A 10,287-nucleotide genomic window follows, 5' to 3' on the forward strand; every position below is an offset into this window, starting at 1 on the left:
GTTCTCCACTAGTTCAGCAATTTGATGTAGCCAGGGTCCATAGGTGTGGGTAGAATCTTCCACTGTCTCGGTAGTTCATATCCATCAGTGTAAGCCAGAGTTCTTGGCTCTAAAAAGAGCCTTTGGGTCTTCAATGTTCAGCTCATTGTGAAGTACAGAAAGAAAGTTGCTGGGCATAGCCAGAGTTTTATCTACTCAGGCTTCCCCGCTTTATATTATGGTGAGACAAATGGGGCATGGTGGGACATGTTGAATACCAATATGGGTTTGACCAATCATGTTCAATACTAGTTGTGTTTCCTTGGCAACATGGAAGTAATCAGTCATATCTACTTATCAAGGGTCCACACCTGTTGTGGTCAGTGGGGCTCCAAGCCTCAAAGAGGCATATTTTGTCATGTTAAACTGCTAGTATATTTTTTCACAAATAATCTTATTTCTATATTTAAGCATCAAATTCATTATAATATTTTTCCACTGCAAATATATTTCATAATGTGTTTGATAGTAAATTATGGCAACTTAAGATATCTCATAATATGTGATACAGCAAATATAATATATTTTTCTTACACTTAAACTGCTCATAACACACCTGGCCATGTCTCTCCTATTGGACTGTTCTAAGTGTTGTTGCTGGGGCCACAGGTAGAGTTCTAGCTGCCTCAGTCTGGCCGGTGGGGGGAAGCGGAGAGCTTGGGGCACACGCTAAGTCCAGATCGCCATGGCTCTTCAAGCTGTGCAGCAGCCCTCGCGCTGCCACTTCCCAAAAGCAAGGATTTTTATCTTCCTGATAGACTCCATATTGAAGGTTGTAGTCTTTAATCTTTGACAGCAAGCATCTCAAGCCCTCCTCACTTTTAACAAGCAAGATTGTGTCATCTACATAACACAGGTTGTTTATAAGTCTTCCTCTGAACCTGATGCCACATTCTCCTTCATAAGGTCCAGCTTTTTAAATGATCTGCTCATTATACAGATTGAATAGGTAAAGGAAAAGGATACAAACCTGGAACACATTTTCTGATTTTAAACTATGAAGCGTTCCCTTGCTCCATTTAAACAATAGTTTCTTGGTCTAGGTGTAGGTTTTGTATGAACATAATTAAGTGTTCTGGGGTTCCCATGCTTCTCAATGTGAGTCATAATTTGTTACAATCCACACAGCCAAATGCCTTTACATAGTCAATAAAACACAAATATACATTCGTCTAGTATTCTTTTTCTTTTTCATTCAAGAGTCATTAGCAATGATATCCGAGTGCCAAGGCCTCTTCTAAATCCAATACTGAAGGATTCTACAGAAAATAATATTGACTGACTCAGAAAGTATTAAAAGAAGACAAAAATAATCACAGTATCAAAGAAAATATTCCACCATTTTACACTGAGATATGATTAAGAATCAAAGTTCTCAGTCTCTACCATGTGGTAATAAAAGAGTTCTTAATATCTATCATATGGTGAAAGAGTCAATGAACAGAAGATGTTTTCCTCTTTAGTAGGGCTATTGCTATAGTACAGGGAGTGCCTCACCATTAGAGGATGGTTTAAAATCAGGAAAGGTATGTATCAGAATTGTATCCTTTTACCATATCTATTCAATATATATGGTTAGCAAATAAACTGAGAAACTGGACTATATGAGGAAGAATGGAAGGTTGGAAGCAAACTCATCAACAACGTATAATATACAGATGACACAATCATGCTTGTAGAAAACAGGAGGATTTGAAGAACTTACTGAAAAAGATCAAAGACTACATACATCCTTCAGTATGGATTATACCTCTACTTAAAGAAAATAAAAATTCTCAGAGCTGGCCTAATAAACATCATAATAAATCCTTGACACTACAACTGTTAAGGATTTAATTTTATTTGGATCCACAGCCAACATCCACAGAAACAACAGTCAAGAAATCAAATGGCATATTGCACTGGTCAAATAAGCTGCTGAGGATCGCTTTAAAGTGATAAAGAGCAAGAATATAACTTTAAAGACTAAGGTGTTTCTGTGTGGATGAATCTAGAGAAAATTGTTAGTTAAATCAATCCCAAAAGAACAATTACATTCTGGAGAGGGTGAAACCAGGGTGTTCCTTCTGAAACTCCATCTGACATACTTTGGGCATGTTGCAAGGAAGGACCAGTCCTTGGAGAGGGACATCATGCTTGGGAGTTTGGAGGAACTAGTGCAAGATAGTAAGATCCTCAATGAGATTGTTTGACTCAGTATCTGGGGTAATGGGAGTAGGTGTGTCAGAAACAAAATGATTGGTTCAGGATAGAGCAGGGTTCAGAGCTGTTGTACACAGGATCGCTATGAGTCAGAAATGACTCAATAGCACATAACAACAAGAATAATCCTACATTATAATGACTCATAACTTTTAAGTTGGAACCACCAACTCATAGCTGAACCACCAGTGGATTTTCAGAGGCTATGAATTTCATGAAAGGAGATTGCCCATCTTTCTTCTCAAGAGCAGCTGATGGAATAGAACCACCTTCTTTTGGGTTGGCAGCACAACTCCTTAACAAGGAGGCTACCAGAACTCCCTAGTCTTGCATTAAGTGGATATGTTTGTGACTATGCAAAAAAAACCCCCAACTAAATACTATTAATTTTCGTAATTTTTTAAAGAAGTTTCTCCCTGTGATATAGTAAATCTTGTTAAAAACGTTGGCTTCTTTAGAGAATTGTTTTTAAACTGATCAGCTGCCTCAATTTGACCTGCTGTCCTCAGGGGCATGACTGAGATCACCTCACCACCTTTAGTTCTCCTGGGAGCGTGGTCTATGGCTCCACCCTCTGATAAAAGAAGTTTGCATAGAGAACGTTCTCACCTTTTTCCTTCACTTGCCTGGGACAGCTACATCATAAACAACTGTGCGAGGTTCTTGGAACCCTCCAGATTGCAGAGCCCAAGGAAACATGGATGAAAGGTTTGGGATAGGGAGGAATTTGAGAAGTTGTATACTGCTAAAATGATGGGGTGATTTGATACATTGAACATTGGGGGCATTTTTTACCTCTATGTTTTGATGACTAATCTGAGACTGATGTTGGAATGAATAGTGATTGCATTGCCACAGAAAAGATTAAGGGTGGTGGTTAAAGCAGACAGCAAGATAAAGTACTTTTAGAAAGGAGAGCCTTGAGAATATTTCCTTATTAATAGTAATTAAAGTAAAAGCAGAGATGTTGGCAAGATATATGAAAAATATGTAGGAAAGTCTGATTCATGAGGCCAGGTTATAGAAAGAAGACTGAAAGTGGTGGGGCAAAGGTACCAGGGATATTTGCCTTTGATAGAATGTTGTTTGGACTCTTTCTCTGTGATGTGAGATAAGGAGAAGAAATGAAGTTACAGGGAAATGTTAATAGATAGGAAGAGAAGTGAGGGAACTCAGGATCAGTAGCTAGATTTCCACTGCAAAGGCATCTGTGAGAATTTTTAGGCAAGGGCTTTGAGATAATGAGGGGGAGTTGGCAAACACTACTTCAGGGCGTGTGATCAAGCTGAATATCACTGATGATAAGTCATATTGTTAGTGTGCACCCTTGATGAAATGTGTTAAAAATGGCACTTTACCCTGTGGCCTTTCTCCAGAAAACACATTTTCCCAGTCTAATTATGAGGAAAAAAAAATTAGACAAATCTCATTCCACAATGAAAAGCATTTTACAAAATATCTGACTAGTAATCTTCTAAAATGTCAAGATCATTAAAAACGAAGACATTCAAAGAAGCCATCACAGCCCAGAGGAGCCTAAAGAGACATTTATATATAATATAGTTTACAAGATGGGATCCAGGAAAGGAAAAAAGGACGTTAAAGGAAAGCTGAGTGAATATTCATTAACTGTGGATTTTGTTATTGTTCGGTGCTATTAAGTTGACTCTGAACAAATCTTTCAAGAAGTTAGATTATATGAAGAGACTGTGACAACTTGTCAAAAACCTGCATAATGCAAATAAACTTGTATGCTGAAAGCTAGGAAGACTTGTAATGCTTGGATACAGAGGGTCAAAGACTACAGTCTTCAATATGTGTTGCATCTCAAGAAGAAAACAAAAATCCTCACTACCAAGCCAATAGGCAGCAGCATGATAGATGGAGAAGAGATAGAAATTGTCAAATATTTTCTCTTGCTTGGACCCACAGTAAATACCATTGGTACTGGCAGCTAGGAAATTTAAAAACCTATTTTAGTGGGGAAAGAAAGTCTGCTGTCAGGGACCTTTTCAAAGTGCTGAAGAGCGATGATGACTATTTGGAGACTAAGGTGCAACTGATCTAAACCATAATCTTTTCAGTTACTTGCTATACCTCTGAAAGTTGGACAGTGAATAAGGATGATAAAAGAATTGATGTCTTTGAGTGGTGCTGTTGGAGGAGAGTACTGACTATCCCAAGGTCTGCCAAAATGACAAACATGTCTTGGAAAAAGTGCAACCAGGATGCTCCCTGGAGGCCAAGATAGTGAAACTTTGTCTTACTTTGGCATGTTCTTTGGAGGAGTCAGTCCTTGGAAAGAACACCATGCCTGGAAAGGTGGAGGATCCACAAAGAAGAAGGTCCTCAGCCAGATGGACTGACACAGTAACTATGTGTTAGACATGCTGAGTCAGAATTCAGATTCATTGTTTATAGTATTTCTCTGAGTCATAGAGCATAGAGACCCTTAACAACCCTACGAATAACAGATCTGAACCATTTCTTGTGCCATTCTTTGATACACTTGAGCCTATTGCTCCAGTCACCATATCAATTCACCTCATGGGGGGGAGGGGGTCCTTCCTCTCTTTAGCTGATGTTCTGCCTTTCCAAGCACGAGATCTCTTTGCAAGGAATAGCCTCTCCTAGCAACAGGTCCGAAGTATGAGAGATGAAGCTTCACTATCCACACAGCAAACTGAAACCCTGCCCATTCCTGCACCATCCTCATAATCTCCCCTGTTTTTAAACCCATTATTGCCGTCTCTGCATCGTAGTTTTGTTAAGAGCCTTCCTTTCCTTCACCCATTCTCCACCTTTCTAAACATAATGTCCCCTTTCAAGGGCTTGTCCCCTCCTGAAAAAATTCTCCAATTCTCAAAAAGAAGATGAAGCTTCATAATTCCTGCTTCTAAGGGGCATTCTTGCTGCTATTTTGGAAATCCATGGTATCTCTTTGCCAACATCACACTTCAAAGACATCAATTCTTCTTTAGTCTTCCATATTTATGAAGTCCAACTTTTGAGTGCATATGAAACAAGAAAATATATTGTCATTTAGATCTGACTCACCTTAATCTTTAAACTGGTGTCCTTGTTCTTCAGTACTTTAAAATGTCTTTGAAAGCAGCTTTGTCAATGGAATATGTCATTTTATTTTCTTGATCATTGCTTCCAATGGTGTTGATTGCGAATCCAATTAAAATTAAATTCTTGACAACCTCAAACTTTTCTCAGTCTGTCTTATTTCAGTCTATTTTATCAGACTGTCGGTAGTTTTGAAGATCTTTGTTTTCTTTATATTGTAATATAATCCCTACTGAAGGTAGAAGTATCTGAGGCTTAAGTGCCTCAAATTCTCATTTTCTTTTCTTTTTTTTTGTTATTTTTTGTAACTGCCATTTTAACAAAATTTTACAGAGAAGTTGGATTTTCATTCATTCATGGTTGTACATTTTCCTCCCTAACTCCTCAATCCAGTTAACTTTAAAAAACAAACCAAAAAAAAAAAATCATTGTTGCATTTCCTTGCTTCCCCCTAACCTCTCCCCCAGTTCACTTTGTTGTTGTTATTGTTAAGTGCCATTGAGTCATAGGAGACTCAAAGTGACCCAATGAAGGAAAGTTCTCAACACTTGTGCGACTTTCATCCTCTCTCCAGGTTCATAAGGTTTCTGGAGGTGTCAGAATTGGTGGAAGATCTATTAACAATCTTCGTTATGCAGATGACACAACCCTGCTTGCTGAAACTGAGGAGGACGTGAAATGCTTGCTGCAGAGGGTCAAGTACTGCAGCCTTCAGTATGGATTGAGGCTCAATGTCAAGAAGACAAAGATTCTCACCACTGGACCAATTGGCAGTATTAGGATGGATGGTGAAGAGATTGAGGTTGTTAACTTTAGTCTGCTTGGCTCCATGGTCAACACTCTTGGTACCAGTAGCTAGGAAATCAAAAAACATATTGCGATGGGAAAGTCTGCTGTTAAGAACCTCTCTAAAGTACTCAAGGGCAATGGTGTGTCTCTGGAGACTAAGGTGTGTCTGATATAGGCCATGGTCTTTGCAATCACTTGTTATGCATCAGAGAGTTGGACAGTGACTAGGGAGGATAGAAGGAGAATTGACGCCTTTGAGCTGTGGTGTTGGAGAAGAGTATTGTATGTACCATGGACTGCCAAGAAAACAAACAGATTCATCCTGGAGAGGGTTAAACCAGGCCGCTCCTTGGAGGCAAGGATTCTGGAACTTCGTCTGACATACTTTGGACATGTTGTAAGGAGGGACAGCTCCTTGGAGAGAGACATCATGCTTGGGAGGGTGGAGGGACAGCGCAAGAGGGGAAGACCCTCTATGAGGTGGATTGATTCAGTGACTGGGGTAATTGGGATGGGTGTGTCAGAGGCAGTGTGATTGGCACAGGATAGAGCAGGGTTTAGGGCTGTTGTACATAGGGTTGCTATGAGTCCTAAGCAACTCAACGGCACATAACAACCACCACCAAACTCTGTCCGCCATGGGTAACCATTAATGCATTTGACCCATCTTTCTCACAGTATTCAGCTTCACAGCAGCCACAAGTTACCACTGTACAGCAAGTGGACACAGCAAGGCTATATGACATTTTAGTATTTTACCATTCTGGCACGCCTAAATGCTGGCAAACTCTGGGCCAGTCTTGGGAGACTTAGTGTCTGCTGCACACAGCCTCTGGATTCCTTAAAAGAGACAGGTATGGAGGGCTCTGGGCCCTTGTGGCTTTCTCTGTGCCCCAAGCTGGGGCTGGCAGAGAGGACTTGCCAGATGAACTGGGGGTCTCTAGCACAGAGTTGGTGAGCATTTTGAGTGCCAGGATGGTAAAATACTGAAATGTCGGGCCACACCTAGTGTCTTGGGAGACTAGTGTCAGCTGAATGCAGCCTCTGGCTTTTTGAGGAGTGGCAGGTATGGAGAGCTCTCCGGGCATTTGTGGTGGTCTTTTTGCCCCAAGTGGGGGTTGGCAGATCGGACTTGCCAGTTCACTTTATTATGGAAAAAAAGTAAAGTTTACTTTAACATTATTGTTGTCATACTAATAATGCCTAATCATATATTCCTTTTAAACAATTCTTTCCTTCATCTATTTCAATGCAGTGTTCCTCATTTATCTTTGTTTTCTGCGAGCAAGATTGCATCATCTGCATATGACAGCTTGCTGATGAGTCTTCCTCCAACCCTGATGGCATATTTTCCTTCATATAGTCCATTTTTTTCAACTTGTTAGCTCAGTATACAAATTGAATAGCTGTGGTGAAAGGATCCAACCCCAACACCCACCTTTTCTGATTTTAAACAATACAGTATTCTCTTGTTCTGTTTGAATAACTGCTAGATTTGTTTATGAACAGGTTTTATATAGACACAAGTAAGAGCTCTAGAATTCACATTCTTCTCAATCTTATACGTAATTTATTATGATGCACAGTTGAATACCTTCACATAGCTCTAAACAGAGTGCTTTAGTTAATAAAAAAATATCAACTGTAGTTCATTAATTATGACAAAAGTCTCATAGTGAGTGTGAATATAAACAAATTCTCTGTACTATCTTCACAATAATTTTGCAATAGAAAACACTTTTTAATCAATGTTTTATTTTTAAAAACAGGTAAATTCACCTTTTTTTAGACATTATGGCACTTCAACAATTACACAAAACACAAGTACACACATCTAAACTTACAAACTTCTTGAGAACCGTATTAGGTTATAAAATCTACACTCAACCGTCAAATCAATATAGAAAAAAAATAGTGTCAAACCAAAAAAGTGTAACTAGTTGCACCATGCTGTAACATTCCAAGGTCATTGAAAACAAAGGGTAATTATACAAGTTTGCTTTAATTGAATGTACAAGAATGAGGTTTAACACATCAGTGCAAAAGTATTTAGAATTTACATAATTTAACAGAAAAAAATAATTACTTAAAAAGCAATCGTACCAGCTTCTTATGAAAGTCATCGGTTGAGCCCTATCAGGGATGCTTCCTGTTTACATACCTTTTCAATCTGTATGCAGTAGAGATCATTGAGGAAGAAGGACTTTATGAGGAAGGATGTGGCATCAGGATTGGAGGAAGACTCAACAACCTACATTATGCAGATGACAAAACCTTGTGTGCTGAAAGTGAGGAGGACCTGAATCGCTTGCTGCGGAACAAGAACTGTAGTCTTCAACATAGACTGAAGCTTAACATCAAGAAGAAAAAGATTCTCACACTGGGCCAATTGACAGCACCATAATGGATGAAGAAGAGATTGAGGTTGTTAACAATTACCGCTTGCTTGGCTCTACAGTCAACACTCTTGGCACCAGTAGTTAGGAAATCAAAAGACAAATTGCATTGGGAAAAATCTGCTGTTAGTGACTTCTCCAGAGTACTGAAAAGCAATGATGTCAGTCTAGAGACTAAGGTGCACATAATCCAGGCAATGCTCTTCACAGTTACTTGCTATGCATCAGAGAGATGGGCAATGACTAAAGATGACAAAGAATAAATGCCTTCAAGTTGTGGAGAAGAGTCTTGCACATACCATGGACTGCCAACAAATCAAATTGGTCTGTCTTGGAGATGGTGAAAGCAAGTTTTTCCTAGGAAGGTAGGATTTTGAAGCTGCATCTCATATACTTTGGGCACATGGCCAGGAGAGACCAGTCCTTGGAGAAGGACATGATGCTTGGGACAGAGAGGGAGAGGAAGACCCTGGATGAGATGGATTGATACAGTAACTGGGGCAATGAGGGTTGGTGTCAGAATTAGTGAGACTGGCTCAGGACAACTCAATGGTACATAACAACAACGTAAAATACTTTGTCTTGGTTCTCTTATACTTCCATTCCTCTTTTATTTGCCTTCTTAATGGAGAAGAGTATTGAATGTACCGTGGACTGCCAAGGAAACAAACAGATTAATCCTGAAGAGGGTTAAACCAGGCTGCTCCTTGGAGGCAAGGATTCTGGGGCTTCGTCTGACGTACTTTGGACATGTTGTAAGGAGGGACAGCTCCTTGGAGAGGGACATCATGCTTGGGAGGGTGGAGAGACAGCACAGGAGGGGAAGACACTCTATGAGGTGGATTGATTCAGTGACTGGGGTCATTGGGATGGGAGTGTCAGAGGCAGTGCAGTTGGCACAGGATAGAGCAGGGTTTAGGGCTGTTGTACATAGGGTCGCTATGAGTCACAAGTGACTCGACGGCACATAACAACCACAACAATGTCTTCTTCATTATAAAGTATTTTATTAATAATTTCATCAGTAGGTATCTCTATGACTTTCCCGTGTTTGTTCTTTTTGTCCATTTATTCTAAGAAATAAATCTTTTATTATATAAACAAAATTATAATTTCAGTTTATGTTACTCATCTTTATGTATTGGAACTACACAATTTCCTCATCTGACAACATACAATAAAGGAGTAAATATCAGCAGCTTAAAAATGAAAAAATGAAACAAGCTTTTTTTTATTTCTCCCACGCTTCTCCTCATAGAGCCCAGCCTCTCGGATAATCTGCTCTGCATACAGATTGAAAAGGTATGGAGACAGGATGCATCCCTGGCATACACCCTTCCCAATTTTGAACCATGCAGTGTTGCCCTGCTCTGTTCTGACTACTGCCTCTTGGTCCAAGTATAGGTTTTGCATTAGCACGATTAAATGTTTTGGGATTCCCATTCTTCTCAGAGTCAGCTACAGTTTGTTATGATCCACGTAGTCAAATGGCTTTGCATAATCAATGAAACACAGATAGACATTCTTCTGGTATTCTCTGCTTTCAGCCAAGATCCATCTAACATCAGCGACAATATCCCTATGAGGAGAAGTGTGGCGTTACGATTGGTGGACGATCTATCAACAATCTGCGTTATGCACATGACACAACCCTGCTTGCTGAAACTGAGGAGGACCTCATGCACTTATTGCAGAGGGTCAAGGACTGCAGCCTTCAATATGGACTGAGGCTCAATGTCAAGAAGACAAAAATTCTCACCACTGGACCAATCAGTACCATCAGGATGGA

This window comes from Elephantulus edwardii, unplaced genomic scaffold (genome assembly GCF_000299155.1).
Source record: "Elephantulus edwardii isolate Elephantulus edwardi_28Jun2011 unplaced genomic scaffold, EleEdw1.0 scaffold00005, whole genome shotgun sequence".
Lineage (NCBI taxonomy): Eukaryota > Metazoa > Chordata > Mammalia > Macroscelidea > Macroscelididae > Elephantulus > Elephantulus edwardii.